Consider the following 21,440-nt stretch of genomic DNA (forward strand, 5'->3'; position numbering starts at 1 on the left):
ACAGTGGGATATAACTCATCATGATGGCTAAAACAGAAAATAACAGATGTTGAATTATATAGAGAAATTGGAATCTTCCTAGGTAAGAATCTTCAAGGATTGTAAAACTGTTAAGCTACTGTGGATTTTTTAAATATATTTTTTAGTGTCTTTGATTTATTTCTGCTTTGACCTTTATTATTTCCTCCCCATTTTTTTTTGTTTTAATTTGCCCTTCTTTTACTAGTTTCTTGCCGTATAATATTAAGTTGTTTATTTAAGATCTTTTTTGATGTAGGTGTTTATTACTATTAAATTCCCCCTTAGAATTTCTTTTGCTGCATCCGATAAGTTTTTGTGTGGTATTTTTTATAAAATATTTTTATTAGTTTTTGATGGACCTTCATTTATTTATTCATTTATTTATTTATATGTGGTGCTAAGGCACTCGGTGCCTCACACATGCTAGGCAAGCACTCTACCACTGAGCCTCAACTTCAGCCCCCTTTGTATGGTGTGTACCTTTTCATTTGTCTCCAGACATTTTTTTTTTAAGGTGCTCAGGATTGATCCTAACCCTAAACCTAACCCTTGTGCATTTGAGGCAAGCACTCTACTAACTGAGCTATGTCCCCAACCCAAAATAGTTTCTTATTTCCCTTTTGATTTCTTTTTTGACCCATTTATTTTTCAAGAATGTGTTGCTTAATTTCCATATATTTGTAAATTTTCCAAAATTCTTCCTGTTATTGCTTTCTAGTTTCATAACATTAAGGTCAGAAATGATACTTTATATTAATTCAGACTTCCTAAATTTGTTGTGACTGTGGCCTAGTATGTGATCTATCCTATAGAGTTTTCCTCAAGTGCTTCAGCAAATGTGTATTCTGGTATTGGGTAAAAAGTTCTATGTATATTAGATTCATTTGGCCTATGCTGTTGCTCAGTCCACTGTTTCCTTACTGATTTTCTGCCTGAATACCCATTGTTGAAAGTAGTGTTTTGAATTCTCTTAGTATTTCTTTCTTCACTTGTGATATTTGCTTTATATATTTAGGTACTCTTGTCAGTTGCACATATATTTATAAGTGTTATATCTGATGATTTGATCACTATAAAAATGATTTGATCCTTTTATCATTACATAATTATCATTACATAATTACCTTTGTTGATAGTTTTGCCTCAACATCTATTCTGTCTGATAACAGGTTTAGCCACCTCTACTCTCTTTTGTTTATCTTTTATATCAAGTATATTTTCCCATCCCTTCACCTTTAGCTTAGATGTGTCCTTAAATATATAATTAGTCTCTTGGCTGTAGCATATACTTGGATATTTTCTTAAAAATCCATCCAGCTGCTCTATGTTTTTTGATTGGGGAGTTTAGTTTGTTTATATTTAGTGTGACTATTGATATTGAAAGACTTAATATAATACTATAGTAATTTTGTTTCTTTTTGTCTAATAGTGTCTTCCTCTTTATCTCTTGCTGTCTTCAGTTGTGTTTTGTTAAATTTTTTTATAGCAATATGCTTTGATTCCATTCTTTTTTGTGTGTCTTATGTATTAACTTCTTTCCCATTCTGTATATTACTTATGTCACAATTTGTATCTTTTTGTATTGTTTATCCATTACAACATTTTATCATTTCAGTTATTCTTAATATTTTTGCCTTTTATCTTTTATATTAAAATTAATAGTTATTTGCACATTATCATTACAGTATTATAGTATTCCATATATTCACCTTTATATACTGTGATTTATACTTTGTTATGCTTTCATATTTGTTCCAGCTTGAAAAACTCACTTTAACATTTATTGTGAGGTACATCAAATTGTGATGAAACTCCTTCAGTGTTTGTTTATCTGGGAAAGTCTATCTCCCATTAAAAATTTTTTTTTGAGTAGACATATTTTGTTTATTTAAACAAACTCTATAATCCAGTCTATCAATAGAAATCATACTGCAATCAATAATTTTGCACATATGACATGTTAAACATGCGTAAGTATACCTGTAGGATAAGTATCCAACAGTAGAATTGGTTGATTAAAGAATAAATGCATTAGTTGACTGTGGTGGGACATGCCTGTAATCCCAGTGACTTGGGAGGCTGAGCAAGTTCAAGGCAACTTAGTGAGACCTTGTCTGAAAATAAAAAAATAGAAAGATGTAGCTCAGTGGTAAAGCCCCCTGGGTTCAATCCCTGTACAAAAAAAAAAAAAAAAAAAAAAAAAAAAAGAATAAATGCATTTGTAGTCTGGATGAAGATTACCAAATTCCCCTCCATAGAAATATCATTTTTCTTTTTCGCATGAGAAGTCTTATTCTTGACAACCTCACCAACAATGTTGCTGTTGCCAACATCTGAAGTTTGCAAAAAAGAGTATCTCAATGTGTTTTCTTTTCTTTTCCCCTACTTCCCTCATTCTTTATTTCCTACCTTCCTTCTTTCCTTCTTCCCTCCCTCCCTCAGTAGTGGAGACTGAACCAAGGGGTGCTTTACCACTAAGCTACAGCCCCAGCCCTTATTATTTATTTATTTACTTACTTATCTCTGAGTTTATTTATTTATTTTTGAGACAGTGTCTTGCTATGTTGCCCAGGCTGGCCTCAAACTTACGATCCTCCTATCATAGCTTTCTAGTTCTTTGGGACTACAGGTGTGTGACACCGTGCCCAACTGGAGAGATGGCAGATCTTATGCAGTGCGTCTTTCAGGTTTGTGGGGCAATGTCCTTGATCTCTAAATGCTCTGTACCCAGACACATCTCGGGCCTCCCTAAAATGCAAGTTCCTTTAATTCCCTATCCTTCCTCTATGCTCACAGAGGGACCACTCTGGACGGTGCTTCTGGCCTGGTTGCGGCAGTGACAGCTGCTGGGGATTTCTTCCTTATTTTATTATATCTAACCTCCTGAGTCTCCGACCTGCTTTGAATGTCCAGTTTTAAATTCTAGTAAAGTCCCCCCACTTTTTTGTTCACCTACCTCGTTGAGAAGCTGTCTATTTGCTTTCTTGGTTTCACTCCACAGAGCAGCCAGGAAAGCGACCTTCTCTATTCTACCATCTGAAAACCTCTGAACTTAACCTTCTTTTTACATGTTAAAATGAAATACATGTATTTCTTTGTCTATGCACCATTTATTTTTGTCTTTTCCCCATTCCTCTCTTAGAATGTTGGTCTTTTCTTTATTTCTATGTATTCTATGTTAGAGAAATTTACTCTTTGTCTATATGAGTTGCAACTATTTCCTCAGTTTGCCTTTTATCTTTTGTTGCTGTGTGTGTGTGTGTGTGTGTGTGTGTGTGTGTGTGGTATTGGGGATTTAACCCAGGGCTTTATGAATTCTAGGCAAGTGCTCTACCACTGAACTCTATCTCCACCCCCTATATATTTTCCTAGTTGGATCATTCTTTCTCTCTTTTTTTTTTTTTGGTACTGGGAATATAATAACTTAGGGGCACTTAACCACAGATCCACATCCCTGGCCCCCCCCCCCTTTTTTTTTTTTAAGAGACAGAGTCTCACTGAACTGGTTATGGCCTTGTTAAGTTGCTGAGGCTAGCTTTGAATTTGTGATCCTCCCCTGCCTCAGCCTCTCAATCCATTGGGATTACAGACATATGCCACTATGCCCTGCTTGGATCACTCTTAAGAGCTACTACTTATCTTTTACTGCAGGTCCTGGCCTTCTTTGATATGGTAAATCCCAAATGTATCCAGATTGTAATTTGCCACAGGATAACATGTCATTCAGTTGGTTACATCCATAGTCTAGAGTGCGAGGGCCACATTCCCCATGATATTGAGAGCATCCCTCCAAAAACGAGCACATGCTTCATGATTTCATTAATGTATTCAGTCAAGGTATGGGCCAGTTTGTCGTGTTCAACTTGCATTTCAGGATGAATCTGTCCACTAATGCCATAAACCCTATCACTTGGACACCTAGGAAGGCACATTGGACTGGCTCCATTCCTTGGGCTGCTGCTGCTGCTTTTTTTTTTTTTTTTTTTTTTTAAGAGAGAGAATTTTTTTATTTTTTAGTTTTCGGTGGACACAACATCTTTATTTTTTTATTTTTATGTGCTGCTGAGGATCCAACCCAGCACTCCGTGCATGCCAGGCGAGCGTCCTACCACTTGAGCCACATCCCCAGCCTTCCCTGGGCTTCTTAAAAATAAGTAGGTTGAGCAGGCATAGTGGTGCACACCTATAATCCCAGCGGATTGGGAGGCTAAGGCAGGAAGATGGCGAGTTCAAAGCTAGCCTCAGCAATTTATCAAGGCCCTAAATTTAATCCCCAGTACTAAACAAACAAACAAACAAAACCAAGAAGATTCACAAGCAGCCACCATCCAGACTTTCATGAACCACAGATGTGGTGTTTGTCAGTTGCCATGGTCACTGATCTCTTTATTTATTTATTTAAAATTGCCGGGGCATGGGGGTGTGTTCCCGGGATTGAACTGTGGGGCACTCTACCACTGAGCCACATCCTCAGCCCTATTTTGTATTTTATGTATAGACAGGGCCTCACTGTGTTGCTGAGTGCCTCACCATTGCTGAGGCTGGCTTTGAACTCACAATCCTCCCTTCTCAGCCTCCAGAGCCACTGGATTACAGGTGTATGCCACTGAGCGCAGCTCTCTTTTATATTTTCCAGATATAGTGTTCTTGTTTTATAATTTTTTCTTTTAAAGCTTTGTGTATGTCATCCCATCCCCTTGAGGTTTCTAGATGTCTGCTGAGTAAACCTCTCATGCTTGCTCCTTTGTAAGTAATGAGTTGCTTTTCTCTCACTGTCCTCAAAATTCTTTGTCTTTTTTTTTTTTTTTTTTGGTGGTTCCAGGACAAGTATATTGCCTATATTGGTTTGCTTGATATTCTATAAACTCCTTAGGCTTTGTTCACTCCTGTCTTTTTGCTCCTTCTTGCTCCTCTGACTGGATAATTTTGCTGGAAGTTTTATATTGAATTTTTCAGTTTAATTAAAATATACGTCATTTCAAGAATATTTGTTTGATTCTTCCTCCTTCGACCCCACTGGGAATTGAACCCAGGGGTGTTTTACTACTGAGTTACATCTCCAGCCATTATAGTTTTTGATTTTAAGGCAGGGTCTTGCCCCAGCTAACTTGCAATCTCCTCCCTCAGCCTCCCAAACAGCTGGGATTATAGGCATGTGCCACCATGCCCAGCTTTCTGATTCCTTTTAGGTTTCTATACTTTTATTAAACTTTTCATTTTATTCATGTATTGTTTTTGAAAAAGATTTCATTTCTCTATGTTCTCTTTTACCTCAATTAGCTTCTTTTAGATGATTATTTTGAATTATTCACCAGGCAATTATTTATCTCCATATCTTGAAGATCAGTTACTGAAGACTTATTTTGTGCATTTGATAGTGTCTTATTTCGATGATGATGATGATGATTTTGTGGTACGAGGGATTGAACCTAGGACCTCATGCTTGCTAGAAATGTGGTCTACCATCATCAGCCCGCTTTATATTTTTAGTTTTGAGACGGTGTCTCACTAAGTTTCCAATGCTAGCTTCAAACTTGCTATCCTCCTGCCTCAGCCTCCTTATTTCCTAATTGTTTTTTGTTTCTTTTAGCTTTGCATTGGTATTTACCCTTTGGTAGAAGCAGCCACTCCTTCCAATTTTTGCAGATTTTCTTTGGCAGGGAAAATCACCCTCAGTCAGCCTTGTTAGCATTTCTGGGTGTCTCTCAAAATTTTGCTATAGGTGTTCATGCTTCACACTTTTCCATCTCTTCTGTTGGAGAAGTCTCAGGTTTCTATGTCTTTTGTGAACCCTAAAAAATTATTTTAGGGGACAGTTGCCTGCTCCTTTATCCTAGGTCAGTACACTCTGATGAGAGAATGATGGTATAGCTTCTCTTTCTTTCCATTCTCACTCATGGAGAAATTCCCGAATTGTGCACTTTCTCTCAATCCTACTGAGCCAAACTGGGTGCTAGTAGTGTTACCAGCTGTTATGGTTCATGCCATTTGCTGAAAGCCACCCTGGCCTCTGGGGATCCTTGCCATTAGCTGAGGGGCTGGCTGAATGCCATGGTTAGCTGTCAACTCAGAGTCACACTGATTGTTGAGAGATGTACTAGCTGTTAAGATCCGTGCTGCCTGCTGAGAGGTGTGCTATCTTCTGGGATGTTTGCCAGCTATTAGGAGCCATGCTGCATGTCCAATAAGATCAGTGACAGCTTCTGAGACCCACATTAGCTGCAGAGATAAAGATCAGTTGCCAAGCTCTGCACTGTCAGCTGAAAACTATGCTGACTCCTGAGATCCACACCATCCATCATCTGAAATCCCTGTCATTTGACAAGAGCCATACTGTTTGCTGAGAGCCACCACCCTTCATGCTTTGCTCTTAGCAGCCTCCTTAACACTCTGAGTGAGGTAAGACTGAAACAGATCCTTTGGATAGTGCTCCAAAAGGCTGGGGATAATTGATAAACACTTTGATTTTTCTTTCCCCCATGGATAATTTGCAGCCAAAGTGGTTCTCTTTCTGTGTGGAGGTGTTTGTTCCAGTGTGAGGAATTGGTTGTTTTGGATAAAGTGAAACTGTTTCTACAATCCATATAAGAGGATATGTTCTGGGTCTTTTTTTTCTTTAGTGTGCTGAGATTGCTTATCTGGATTCTAGAATTCTTATAAAAGTATGTTGGTCCATATATGGTGGTTAAGTTGATACCTCTGTGGAAACATGAAGGCTGGGACTTCCTATTCCATCCATCTTGCTGATGTTACTCTTTCCTTTTTTTTTCATGGTTGAATTTTTTTTTAAATTTTAAAAGTAAAACAAATAAAAAGTCAATACTGTCTTGTCTACTATGTGTACATTCTTAAATTGTAATTATTTTTATTATAATTATTAATGCATATTAATTGGAGAAATTAAGGGGTTTCACTGTGAAATTTCCTTACATGTAAATATCATGCTTTGATCGTGTCCAACCCCTCTTCTGCCCTCTCTTCCTCTTCCCTCTTTCTTCCCAATCCCTTGTTCCTTTCCCCTTCCCTAATAGTACCTCTCTGATTTCTAGCTCATATTTTTTTCTTTATTTCTTTCTTTTGTTTTTCTACATATAATAGAAAACATGCAATATTAGTCTTTCTATAGGTAGGCTTACTTCACTTAACGTGATGACCTCAAATTCCAGTAATTTTCCTGGAAGTATCATCATTTCATTCTTCTTTATGACTATATAAAATTCCATTGTGTATAGATAGTACATTTTGTTTTTTATCTATTCTTGTGGTGGTACACACCTAGGCTGATTCCATATCTTTGCTTTTGTGAATAAGGTCATGATAAATGCGGGTATACAGATATGTCTTTTGTATGCTGACATATTTTCCTTCAGATAAATACCAGAAGTGGTATAGCTGGATGATATGGTCATTCTATTTTTATTTTATTTTTATTTTTGAGGAACCTCCACGCTGTTTTCCAACGTGGCTTACATTTGGGAAATGTAAGTGTATGTAACTTACATTTCTACCAATCTTTTTTTTTTTAATATATTTTTAGTTTTGGATGGACATAATACTTTTATTTATTCATTTGTAGTGCTGGGAATCGAACCCAGTACCTCACATGTGGTAATCAAGTGCTCTACCACTGAAGTATAACGTCAGCACCCCCCTCCCCACAAATCTTTATTAGATTTATTCCTATGTATTTTCTCTACATCTCACCATCATTTTTTGATCATTTATTTATTTAGATAACAGCCATTCTGACCATGGTGAGATAGAATCCTAGTGTAGTTTTGATTTGCATTTCTTTGGCTGGCGATATTGAGCATTTTTTCATTTAATAATTGGCCATCTGTGCTTTGGCTTTACAGATATGTCTTTTGAGAAATGTGTTTACTTCATTTGCCCATTAGTTGATTTTTTGTGTGTTTGTTTATTTGTTTGTTTTTAGGTGCTAGGGAGTGAACCCAGGCCTTGCATATGATGATAGGCAAATGCTCTACCACTGAGGTACATCTCAGCCCTAGTTTTTTGAGTTCTTTTTGTATCCTGCATATTACTCCTCTGTCAGAAGAGTGACTGGCAAAGATTTTCTTCCATCTTATAGGCTCTCTGTTTACATCCTTGTTTCCTTTGCTGTGCAGAAGTTATTTAATTTGATGCAATCCCATTCATTAATTCTTGGCTTTATTTCCTGAGTGTCAGGAAGGTTACTAAGGAAGTTGATGCCTGAGCCTATATGTCAGAGTGTTGATCCTATATTTTCTACTACCAGTTGCAGAGTTTCTGGTATAATTCTTAGGTCTTTGCACCATTTTGAGAGATGACTTTGTACAGGGTGAGAGATGAGGATGTAGTTTCATCCTTCTACATATGGTTATCCAATTTTCTTAGTACCATTTATTTAAAAGGCTATCATTTATCCAACTTTATTTTTTTGGCACCTTTGTCAAGGATCTCATGATTGTGTCTGTATACCTTTGTCTCTGTGTCTTCTGTTGGACCATTTGTCCATTTTTATGCCAGAATCACACTGTTTTCGTTACCATAGCTCTGAATTATAATTTGAAGTTGTTGAATTCACAATGCTTCCGGCACTGCTCATATTGCTCCAAGTTACTTTGGATAATCTGGTCCTTGTACTCTTCTATGTGAATTTTAGAACTGTTTTTCACAGTCTTTGAAGAATGCCATTGGTATTTTTATGGGAATTGCATTAAACCTGCATATTGCTTTTGGTAATATGGCCATTTTAGCAATTAATTATGCCTGTCAAGAACATGAGCAGGCTTTTCATTTTCTTTCTTTCTGTGACATAAAATATGATCTATTTGGGGGAAGGTTCCATGAGCAGCTGAGAAGTAGGCATATTCAGTTGTTGTGAAATATTTTATAGATATCTATTAGGTCCATTTGATTTATAATATTTTTTAGGTCTGAAGATTCTTTACTGAATTAATGTCTGGATGACCTGTCTATTGCTGAGAGAGGTGTATTGAAATGACCCTGTTTTATTTATTTATTTAGTGTGGTTCTGGGGATTGAACCCAGGGTCTTGTGCATGCAAGGCAAGCACTCTATCAACTGAGCTGTATCCCCAACACTCTTCCTCCTCCTCCTCCTCCTCCTCCTCCTCCTCCTCCTCCTCCTCGTGTGTGTGTGTGTGTGTGTGTGTGTGTGTGTGTGTGTGTGTGTGTGGTCTCCCTAAATTGCTCATGTTGGCCTTGAATTTGGAATCCTCATGCCTCAGTCTTTCAGATCACTGGGATTACAGGCATGCACTACCACTCCCAGTTGACTTGAATTTGGAAAGAAGTTATTTGAGGAGACCGTGAAGTCTCTCAAGTTAGCCAGCTATGTGTGACGTATCAGGGACATCAAAGCTCTATTAAATAACTTCTTAAGAGCCCAGCATTTTGTATTTTGAGAAGTGAAATGTGTGACTCAGTTGTAAGCAGTGTCTTCTGATACTTTATATTGTGTACCTAGTTTATATAAACTAGAGACTTGTGATTTTGCTTGATAATTTTTTGGGGGTTATTGAGGATTGAACTCAAGGGCATTCAGCCACTGAGCCACATCCCAGCCCTATTCTGTATTTTATTTAGAGACAGGGTCTCACTGAGTTGCTTAGTACCTTGCTTTTGCTGAGGCTGGCTTTGAACTCTTGATCCTCCTTCCTCAGCCTCCCCAGCTGCTGAGATTATAGATGTGCGCCACCGCACCTGGCTTTCCTTGATAATTTGGGTTTCTTTGGAGCAAGGGATTTCTAGAGTTGTTTGCTCTAAAAGAAAGACACTTAGGCAATGGACTAATGTTTCATAATAAATTTCAAGATGGGATATTTGATGGTCAAAGGAGACACAGAGGCAGCAGCAGAAAAAATAAAAATAAAATTCATATGAAATAATAACAGCAACAGAATTTTATTTCAAATTTTTAAGTTTAGTTTCACTTTTAATTTGCAAATAATAATTTTGTCTATTAGAGGCTATAGTTTGATATTTTAATACATGCATTTATTTTGAATCCCAGAGAACATAGGGCAGTACACTATGCAGGGCCAATAAGAAGGGCATGATGTTCTGGGATTGAGTGGTACAGGAGAGAGATTGGCCTGACCGTCAAGCTCTTACTGGGGTCCAGATCCTTAGAAGCAGATTTCCTGAGGAGAGTTCTAATTCGTGAGTTTAAACTAAGCAGGTATGAACTCCATGGAAGCACATGTGGGATGTGGAGGTCTCTTGGTGAGTCAAGTAGGTTGTTTGAGCTGTCCCTTAAGGTGGGGATTACCAGAAGGTGAGTTCATGTAGTAGATATCTGGATAGATCACAATAAGGACCTGGGAGGGAGTGGAGAACTGGAATCTGTGATAAGAGTAAGCCCTGCTTCTGATTGAGAAATTACACATTTACTTAAAAGAGTTGTTGAGGCCACATACAGTTACAAAAATTCACTAAAACTTAGTGCCTCAGCATCACTTTTAGATGGAAGGCAGTTGTGGTTGACTAGTAGAGACAATAAGTGTTCAGAGAGGGTGTTCAGGTGCTGAGGCTTGGAGATGCAAACTGAAAGACCTTGGGGAAAGCTCAAGGTGTGTAACAGGCAGAGAGATCAGGGAGTGTGTGATCCTGTCCCCAGCGACAAGGGGTTGACTTATGTGATACAGATTGATTTCTAGGGAAAGAAATAATCTCTCTTAAGTTTGGTGACCTTTTTTTTTTTTTTTTTCTCTAGGTATGGAAGGGTAGGTGTGTATGATGCCAGTAAAGATTGAGCCAGCATGGTGGTGCATGTCTGTGAACCCTGAAACCGTGAAGGCTGTAGCAGGAGGGTTTAAAATTCTAGTTTAGCATGGAACTAACTGAGGGAGACCCTGTATCCTCAGTCATAAAGAAGAATCGAAATTATGGAATTTGCTGGTAAATGGATGAAATTGGACAACATCGTGTTAAGAGTAATAAGGCAGTCTCAGAAAGTTCAGGGTAAAATGTTTTCTCTCATATGTGGAAGCTAGAGCCAAGTAATGGGGGAAAAAGGAGTGAGGGATGGATCCCATTAAAATAGAGGGGAGATCAGTAAACTAGAGAAAGGGGAATGGGGGGAGTAAGGAGAGGGAAAAGAAAGAAATACAGAATGAAATTGCAAAATTATGCTTGTACATATGAATATACCACACTGAAGTCCTCGTTTATCTATATCTGTAAAGCATCAATTTAAAAAACAATAAATAAATAGAAGAAAGACCAGTAGAGGATGGGGAATCTGGGCAGGAAGAGGGGAGGGAAAGAGGAAGCACTGGGGACTGAAATGGAACAAATGATTATGTCAAAATGAACTCCTCTATTATGTTGTAACTATAATGCACTAATAAAAACATTTTAAAACGTAGGACTGGGGAACTGGAGCTGTGTCTCAGTGGTGCCACACTTGCCTGGCATGTGTGAGGCACTGGGTTCAATTCTCAGCACCACATACAAATAAATAAAATAAAGGTATATCAACAACTAAAAAAAAATATTAATAAAAAAAGTAGGACTGGTGGTAACTGGTATCCCAGTACCACAAATAATGATGATAATCATAATGATATTGATAATAAAAGTTGGGTTAGGCCTGGGACGAAATAGAAATGTATCAGTTTATTTGTTGGGTTATAATTTCAAAAATAGATATTGAGCAGGTTATTATGTATACAAATTAAAGCAGGTATCTGTGACCTAGAAGGACAACGAAGATTCTATTGAATGTTCTTATCAAGAACTCAGCATTGCAGGGCTGGGGATATAGCGTATGTTTCATGCACAAGGCCCTGGGTTCTAATCCCCAGCACTACCCCCCTCGACACACACAAAAGAACTCAGCAGTGCACATTTTAAGTGGAATGAATGTCTTGTTACTATCAATAATGTCAGTAACTCTGAAGCAATAATGATTATTCATTAAGCCTTTTATTCAATCCTTAGTATATGTGGAAGCTTCTGACTTTGCTTTATATTTTGGGCATCTGAGGCAAGAGGTTCTCACAGTGTTTTGTTTTTATCTTCAAAGGCACAATTTTTGTAATAAATGTGTAGATGGGACTATATCTTGAGCAGGGTATCCAGTGCTAAGATTTTTGCCTGAAGTTTGGCCAAGTACATTGTTTGGGTCCTGTCCCTTATGAGGGACATCCTACTTAAGTGATGGAAAGGAATTCTTTCCATTAAGCTCTGAATCATATGATGGTGAAAATTGTTGTATGTGTAGTCAGTGAACCCCTATTAGTATTCACTCAGTTTATACCAAGGGATTTCCCATGTAGTTCAGGGATCTGAGGTACAGATATCCTCCTTCAACACCCTGACATGTGGCAAGGCACTGAGGAGAAGGGAAGACACCCTAATGTTCGGGTGAAATATATCAGAGGGCCTAGATTTGATTCTATTCTATATTTTTTGAGGGGAGTAGGGTACTTGGGATTGAACCCAGGGGCACTTTGTCACTGAGCTACATGCCCAGCCCTTTTATTTTTTATTTTGAAACAGAATCTTTCTCAATTATTTAGGGCCTCACTAAATTGGTGAGACTGGCCTAGAACTTGCAATCTTCCTTCTCACCCTCCCAAATTGCTGGGATTATAGGTGTGCACCACCACACCTGGCTATATGCTGTCTTAATGAGGCTCTGTAGCCATGTCAAGGTTGCGGGGTGCAATTTTCATGATGGGAAGCTGGCTAATGAGGGTCCTGGGCTCAGGGTCTGTGAGAGCCTCAAATCTTCAAAGACTCCAGTAAGCAGTCAGTCATTCGTTGTTTGGTGCATAGCATGAGACCAAGAGAGACAATTTCGTGCATACAAAATCTTAGAACTAAGTATTTGATATCCTGAGTGGTCCAGAGACTTATATAAGCATGAAAACAGTTCCCAGTGTTTTTATCATGAAGGATTTTCTTAATGTTCTAAAGGGAGCGAGTGTTCATTTTAATGCATAAGTAAAATTTGTAAATGAGGAATGTATTGCCAACATAATTGAAAAAATTTAAAAGATATTGGACTTTTATATATTTAGTAAATGTGTTAGGTGAATCTCCTTGGAAGGAGATGTCATTAATGTACTAGTGTTCCTGGACTACATTATGTATCATCAACATCATGTCTGCCAATTGCATAATGAAAAAGATGTTGATGTACTTCATGTTCAGCCTTCTACCAAAGGTATGTTGTATCCCTTTGAAGGTGTATGCAATCTGCAGCTGAAAGCCTGATGCAACAGGCACTAAACAGAACTGATTAGCCAAATCTATAAATCTCACTTACGTTTGATTAAATATCATTAATAATTGTAATAATTTTGGACATTGATTTAGCAGGCATTGGTGGATAGGATCACAGTATTATGTTTGTAGAAAACCATCATGAGCCATGCTCTATATTCTATATTTTTAATGTATCTGTATCATTGATTCATTTCAGATTTAAGAACAGACAAAATTTGTCTTTCAAATGGAGACTCAGAGGGGATGATCACCTTTACTATTGCATTTATTGATTTACTTTTTTTTTTTAAAGAGAGAGACAAAAAGGGAATTTTAAAATATTTTTTAGTTTTCGGCGGACACAACATCTTTGTTTTTGTATGTAGAGCTGAGGATCGAACCCGGGCTGCACGCATGTGAGGCAAGCGCGCTACCGCTTAAGCCACATCCCCAGCCCCATAATGATTTACTTTTTTATTTTGCTGTTCTTGAGATCAGACCCAGGACCTTCACATGGAAGACAAATGCTCTACAGCTGAGCAACACCTCCACCTATACCTATTTATTAGGCTTTAACAATGAGTTTTAGGACTTGAGTCCCCTCTTTTAATTTACACTGGGTTATGTTAACAATTTTAAATGAGGATTCATGGGGTCCCATTTTCTCAAGCCCACTTTTAAGTACCAAAGACTTTATTTTTATTCTTTCAGAACATTTATGTCCAATATTAGAGCATTTTGCAGCAGTGACTAACTATGGAAAATTAAATCAAGGCAAAAGCTAAATGAAGACCTATACTTTTCTTTCTATATCAAATTAATTGCCTAAGATTATAGCGGGCCAGGTGTGCTGTAGTCCTGCTGTAATGCCAGCCATAACAACTTCATGAGACGCTCATCAACTTGGAGAGACCCAGTCTCAAAAAATAAAAAAGGGTCAGGCTGTAGATCAGTGGTTTTGTCCCTGGCTTCAATCCCAGTACCCATCCCACCACTAACAATAAAAGCAAAAAATAAAATAAAGAGGAAACAGGGTTTAAAATCAGTGGAATGCCCAGATGTAACCTTAATTTGAGCCCTACTATGATTAATTACATGAATTTTTGTCAATAGTGCAGTTTATTATTTGTTAGAGTTCAGTTATAATCTATGTGGTGGTATAAAAATCTGTCAGAACGTTTTTTAAAATATTTATTTTTTAGTTGTAGTTGGACACAATACATTTATTTTATTTATTTATTTTTATGTGGTGCTGAGGATTGAATCCAGGGCCTCATGCCTGTTAGGCAAGCACTCTGCCACTAAACTACAGTCCCAGCCCCAGAACATTTTTTTTTTAACTTTATGTTATATAAATTTTTTTTCTTGGTACCAGGGATTGAACCCAGTGGCACATAACCATTGTGCCACATCCCCAGCCCTTTATTATTTTGTTATTTTTTATTTTGAGACTGGGTCTCTCCAAGTTGATGAGCATCTCGTAAAGTTGCTATGGCTGGCTTTGAGCTTTCAATCCTCCTATCTCCTGCTTATTTTTAATTTTTTTCTGTTTTTTTAATCATTCACAGTTATTTTAACTATTCCAAGGAAAAAGGATCATGCTAATTCAGTGGTTCTGTTGGTCAAAAATCATTTGAGCAAGAGTTTATTTCTGGGCTGGGGACGTGGCTCAAGCGTTAGCGCGCTCGCCTGGCATACGTGCGGCCCGGGTTCGATCCTCAGCACCACATACAAACAAAGATGTTGTGTCCGCCGAGAACTAAAAAAAATATATTAAAAATTCTCTCTCTCTCTCTCTCTCTCTCTCTCTCCTCTCTCACTCTCTCTTTAAAAAAGAGTTTCTTTCCTCTAGTCCATTAGCCTATATATGTGTCTTAATTTTAATTTGTGACAGCATCTATGCCCAATGCAGGATATTTTATGGCAATAGGAACTATGACCATGGGAAACTCAAGCAACTATATAGTGAAAATGGGGCATAACTATTTTTCCTATGAAGGTAGTTATTTTATTAAAATTATAATGTTTAACTTCAGCAATATATCCAGGTATAAATAGATGAGCCCCAGGAATCTATTGATTCTGGAGCTTAGTCAGTTAGTGCATTTTAGCAAATGCTAAAATTAATTCAGAACCTATGTTGATATGTGCTTATTATTATATGTGCAAAATTGTATTCTATCAATTTATAGTACATAATTTTTTTTAAAAATTTTAGTTGTAGTTGTTCATTGACCTTTATTTTATTTATTTATTTATATGTGGTGTTAAGACTCGAACCCAGCGTCTCACACATGCCAGGCAAGTACTCTTCCCCTGAGCTACATCCCCAGCCCTGTAAATGTTAGTATGTAAAATTTGAGTTTCAGGGGCTGAGGTTGTGGCTCAGTGGTAGAGTGCTCGCCTAGCATGCATGAGGCACTGGGTTCGATCCTCAGCACCACATAAACAAATATTTTTAAAAATTTGAGTTTCAAATTCTGTAAAATTGTGAATCTGTGTGTGTCTGTATATATATATGAACATGTTAAGTATAAATAATATATAAAATATTACATTTACCTATGTAATTTTTTTGTTATCTTTTATTTTCTATGTAGGGGATTTTATCTTAACTTATTTTCTTTCCCTCCTTTTTTTCCTTTCCTTCCTTTTCTTACATTCTTAGCTGCTTGAAATCATAGTGTTCAGTTGTTGTCTTTGCTGAAACTCAGGATGGACATTCTAAGTGGTTACAAGAAGAGGGGTAGGGATAGGCCCCTGCTGCACTGCCTATAGGCGGCCTATTTTGTCCTCTATCTTTCCAATATGACTTTAGAAAATAGTGTTTGCTGAGAGAACTCTAATAGCCCTTCCTTAAGACAGCATAATTTTGTCTTTTGTTTGAAGTATCAGTTCTCTTCAAACAAAAGTTTTGTTTGAAACTTTTTTGTTTGTTTGTTTTTTAAGTCCCCAACCCTTTTCTCTGTTTTCTTGTGTCCTGGTTGGCCCAAGTAGCTCTGGGCATAGGTGATGGCCTCTTTCTATAGTTTGTTCCAGTTCACCTCTGAGGGGCCTGGATCTACTTTCAAGAAAGAGACAGGGGCCTTAAGAGTGTTTTCAGGCTGGGGATGTGGCTCAAGCCGTAGCGCGCTTGCCTGGCATGGGCAGGGCACTGGGTTCAATCCTCAGCACCATATACAAGTAAAGATATTGTGTCCACCGAAAACTAAAAAATAAATGTTGAAAAATTCTCTCTCTTAAAAAAAAAAGTGTTCAACCTCTAGGACCTTACATAAGGCCCTTGGTTTACTCAAAGGCAGAGTATATAACTGAGGACCATGCATATTATCTGGGAATTTTATGTTCCTGAATCAACTGTGGGATATCCTGAGGGCTCTTTGGTGGGCAAGGATATAGGGTCTTCTTGCTCCTGCTGTGCAAGAGTATCATACCTCACTGGGTCAGAGGACGAATTGTAACAACAACAAGGCAAGTAATAACTTGAGCTCCTCTAGGACTCTTTTGGCTGGGTGCTATGGCCTAGTTCAGGAGTTCAACCATAATAACAGAGAAAAGAATACTAAGATAAAATGTTACCCAAGCTAGGCATGCTGATGCATGCCTATAATCCCAGCAACTAGGGTGCTGAGGCAAGAGGATCACATGTTTGAGGCCACTAGCATTATTTTAAAATGTAAAGCTGAAAGATTATAGGGAAAGCTGAATGTGTATAGCAGCAGGCCAAAAAATCAGGGAGTGTGGGATCCTGTCCCCAGCGAGAAGGCACTTGATACAGGTGCCTCGTAAGGAAGTAAATAATCTCCTTTAACTTTTGTGACCTGTGCCTGTTTTTCTTCTAGGTATAGAAGTTTAGGATTGTACATTTGTACAGAGTGCATGGATCATGGACTATGTAATGAGTTCAGGAAGAAAAGCCAGGCGAAGATTTTGGCACAGGGGTGAAGACTTCTTCAGCACACAAAGTCACATCATCTCCATTGGTGAGATTTAGGAAAATGGCCATGTTTTGGGGGATGTGGGACTGGGGTATGCTTTGAAGTGACAATACACTGGCCTTGATGCATTTGCCTAGTTTTGTTAAAACCATGGCTTACTGCAAAGATAGGGACTTCTGAAGTAAATGTTCAGAGAATTTCAATACAAAGTAGAAATGAATATTTCAGCACACTGAGCCATATACAAGCTTGGCATTGATGAAAAGAAGCTGCATGAACTCTACTAATGTAGCAGTGACAGGTAAGTTATCGACAGTGACTAGTGGAGTTCTTTTATTAATTTTAAGTGCCTTGTAGATACACGGAATAGTCATTGGAGTTTCATTATTCCACTTAAAATGAGCTCCCTTATGTTTATTGCATTGTACTGATAAGTATGTCACATAACAGCAACCATTTTAACCTTCCTGGACCCTTCAATGTTCCCAACACATTTACCTTGCCATGCGCCATCACCACTATCCAGTTCCAGAACACTTCTGTTACCCCAAAAGACACTGTGTACCTGTTAGCCCTTAGTCCCTGTTGTCCCCTCCCCTCACTACTTGGCAACCCCTATCTCTATGGGATTGCCTATTCTGGACATTTCAATAAACAGCATGACTTTCTTAGTTTATTAACTTGATTTATGACTTTTAAATGTTTAGGCATGTGGTTTGTGGGCCTTTGATAAAGAAAATTATTGATGCAAAAATTATTAATTACAATTTTCTGTTTTCCTTTACTCCTTTTAATGACTGAATAATCACTTACGTTTTGTAGCAGTTAAGTGAAACATTTCAAGTAGTACATGTACATGTCACCTGCAACATTTTCTGCCATTCTTGGAGGAGGCGTGTAGTTGATTGGACACAATTCATCTAGTGTTGTTCTTGCCCTTGGCCATTGGCTGCTCTCAGGTCCCTAATAGTTGTTGGTATTGCTGAACATCCCAGCGGTACATGTACATTCTGAGATTTTGCATATTTTCTTTCCAAAGAAAAGGAGTGGACCTTTGAACCGTGGCCCAAGTTTGTTTTCATTTTTGTTGTCTTTGTATAGAATGCGGAGGGGAGGGGGTGAATGGGCATGCACAGGACTTCTGCAGTCTGTGGCACTATTACTCTGTGTGTGTTCATCTCCTCTGCTACTATCACCAAACTGATCAAGATCATCCTGGTCCATTTTCTCTTCCTCTTCCTCTTCAGCAGCATGTTCTGCATCTTCCTCCTGTTTTTCTTGGTTTCCCGAGGAGTCCTTGTATACCGAAATAAGTTCATTATTGTTTTCTTCCACTTGTTCTTGCCAAGAATCATTTGGGTCTCCAGGTCGAGGTTCTGTTCAACAACTTCACCATTCTTTGAAGTGTGCTCCTCCTCTGTTTTCTCATCTTTCTGGCTTAAGGTTCTGTGAGACCCTTCAGTTTGTGGTCTTTTGCTGCCCACACAGAGAAATTCCTGATTCATTTCTAAAACCCAGCCTGCTACTTCTTGGACTTTGCCTGGACTATTAGAAGATGTGACAGTTTTCACATTCAAGAATTTAGATAGCCTTTTAGAAATATTGCTGATGGTGGAGACACTGTTTTAGAGAAAAGTCCTGGTGCTGAGAAAGTGGGTTGGTTTCCTTCCTCCTTGGCACTGAGGCAGTAACTGTGGAAGGCTCCTGCTCAAAAATGAGAAGAAGCAGTGGTAGTGTGGCTACAGCCAGAGGATGGTTCTGTTCATCTCCCTTTCTTCTTCCTGGGTGTCTTGCTTATTTATGCTTTTTCTGTGCCACTTTTTTTTTTTTTTTTTTTGGTAGTGGTGGTGCTAGAATTGAACCCAGGGCCTTATAAATGCTAGGCAAGCATGCTTTATCACTGAGCCACATCCCCAGCCCATGCCCTTTTTTTTTTTTATGTTTTTCTAGTTGTTGATAGACCTTTATTTTATTTCTTTATATGTGGTGCTGAGAATCAAACCCAGTGCCTCACACATGCCAGGCAAGTGTGCTACCACTGAGCCCCAGCCCCAGCCCCCTATGACTTTTTTTTTAAATACATATTCTTTTAGTTGTCAATGGATCTTTTATTTATTTATTTACATGTGGTGCAAGGATCCAACCCAGGGCCTCACACATGCCAGGCAAGCACTCTATCACTGAGCCACAACTCTAGCCCATGATTTTGTTTTTATAGTTTACCTTGGTAGGAGGCTGTGAGGGAGGGCAGGAGTAGATTAACTCCCCAAAGACTTGCAGAAGAGCCAGGGGTCTGGTGACTGACCAAGGGAAAAGACCCCTAAGGATATTGAGGAGAAGGGGGACAGTAAGAAACCGGAGAGACACTGATCCTACTCTCCCTGCTTCACATTAGGATCCCCACACTCAAGAGTGAGGGTGGCTCCTGAGCTGGGGTAAGGTATCATACAATCCAGGGTGACATGCTACAGGCCCAGGAAGGTATTCCAGGCAGCAGACTGGAGAGAAGCAATGACTCAGCTTGGCGCCACTTTCACTGTGTTCCAGCAGTTGAGGCTGCCACGTGGACTCCTCTCCCTACACCTTGTGGATTTTTGCGCTGTGACTCAGGCAGAGCCAGAAATCCCAGCCCCTCCTCAGGGTCCACTTACTAAAGAGGAAGTCCCCAGCCTAGGCTGGCAGTAGCAGCCTCCCTGGTGCCCTGCTGCTGGCTCTGTTAAGGGCTCTGACAAAGGCTCTGGCTTGTGCAGGGCAGCTGGGGAAAAGGGTGACGCCACGGCGTCTCTGGTCCGGGTTAGCGCTGAGGTGTAGGCTGCTCTCCACTGCTCCCTGGCTCACAGCACTCTCCAGCAGCAGCCATGGAGCTATGAGCTCATCAGGCTCCTCCCTCTCTGTAGGTTTCCCGCCTTGACAAAGAGGGGTGGGGGCGGGGAGAGCGGCGCCTACTGATGACACAATCACCCAGCGACCGTTCTCCTCCCCCGCCCTCTGCCTTCCGCCTTCAAGGACATTTTTATAATTTTTTTTTTTTTTTTGAGAGAGAGAGAGAGAATTTTTTTTTTAATATTTATTTTTCAGTTCTCGGGGGACACAACATCTTTGTTGGTATGTGGTGCTGAGGATCGAACCCGGGCGCACGCACACCAGGCGAGCGCGCTACCGCTTGAGCCACATCACCAGCCCCAGAACATATTTAAATGAGAGCTATGTTGCATCTGAGATTAGGAAATACAAAAAAACCTTGACTTTATATGTACTTCGTATGTGTGTCAGACATGGCTGCCTGGAAGAGGGTGTTCTTAACGTATCCCGATTCCTGGACATTTAAATAAACAGCATGACTTTTTTAGTTTATTAACTATTGTTTAGGGAGGCTTTAAGGATGGAATCAAAGTATTAAGGTTTGGGTAAAGCACCATAAAGCATTTTTTATTTCTTAAAAACGATTGTATCGGTGCATTATAGTCACACGTGATACTAGAGTTTATTTTCACATAATCATGCATGCATGGAATGTAATTTGCTCCATTTTAGTCCCAGGTGTGCCCTCTTTCCCTCTGCTAGCCTCTTATTCATTTTACTTATTATTTCAGATTTAAGAAGATCAAATTGGCCTGTCAATTGAGAAAACAGACACTAGCGTCAATTTCTTCTTGATTAGCTAGGTATGTTTATATGCTCAAAAGTCCTGTATTAACTTAATAGAGCTGTTGAACTGTTTTAACCCAGTGTAAATGGGATCCCATTTTATCAAGCTAATTTGTAGACGCACAAGCTTACTTCAGTATATTCTTTGTGTCAGAGTATATATGACCAATATAGAAATTTTTGGAACAGTGAGTATTATGAGTGTGGGAAGGCAGCCATAGCCATTTTTTTTTCTGTATTATATTTAGTTACCTGTTGAAGATTGAAAGCTGCAGAATTTTAAAATTTCATGGGATCCCAGGTGTACCAATTTGGAGCCCCAGTATTATTAGCCCAGTGAATTTTTGTCAATTGGTGTAGTTTATCAAAAGTTAGTGTTTATGACTTAATAAGTAATTTATGTAGTCTAGTCCTTGCATTGTGTTCTCTATATGTGGTGATCCCTAAGTACTAAAAGTTCCCCTTATTTTTCTCCTTGCTTTGTAACTGGCTTAAGTGACAGCCTTTTTTCCTTTAAACATTTTTAAATGTGTTTTAGGAATTTATCTGACAGAAGTTCTTATTTTAAGTTTCTTTTTCTGATTGAGAAGAGGAATAGAGCCATGGGAAA

At 38.7% G+C, this 21,440-nt stretch overlaps 1 long non-coding RNA gene across 28 annotated transcripts in view; it reads left to right on the forward strand.

Moving 5' to 3' along the window:
• LOC308639171 overlaps positions 1–21,440 on the forward strand; it is a 247,633-nt gene that overhangs the window by 92,953 nt on the left and 133,240 nt on the right. For 27 of the 28 annotated variants that reach the window (XR_014019991.1, XR_014019992.1, XR_014019995.1 and 24 more), the window contains one exon: positions 17,087–17,227. This is a non-coding gene — a long non-coding RNA (uncharacterized lncRNA). Of the gene's footprint in view, positions 1–17,086; positions 17,228–20,775; positions 20,848–21,440 lie in introns of all 28 variants that reach the window. The other variant, XR_014019996.1, reaches the window with a different exon arrangement.

Source organism: Spermophilus citellus (assembly GCF_964194105.1).
Source record: "Spermophilus citellus genome assembly, chromosome: X".
In the NCBI taxonomy this organism is placed as follows: Eukaryota; Metazoa; Chordata; class Mammalia; order Rodentia; family Sciuridae; genus Spermophilus; species Spermophilus citellus.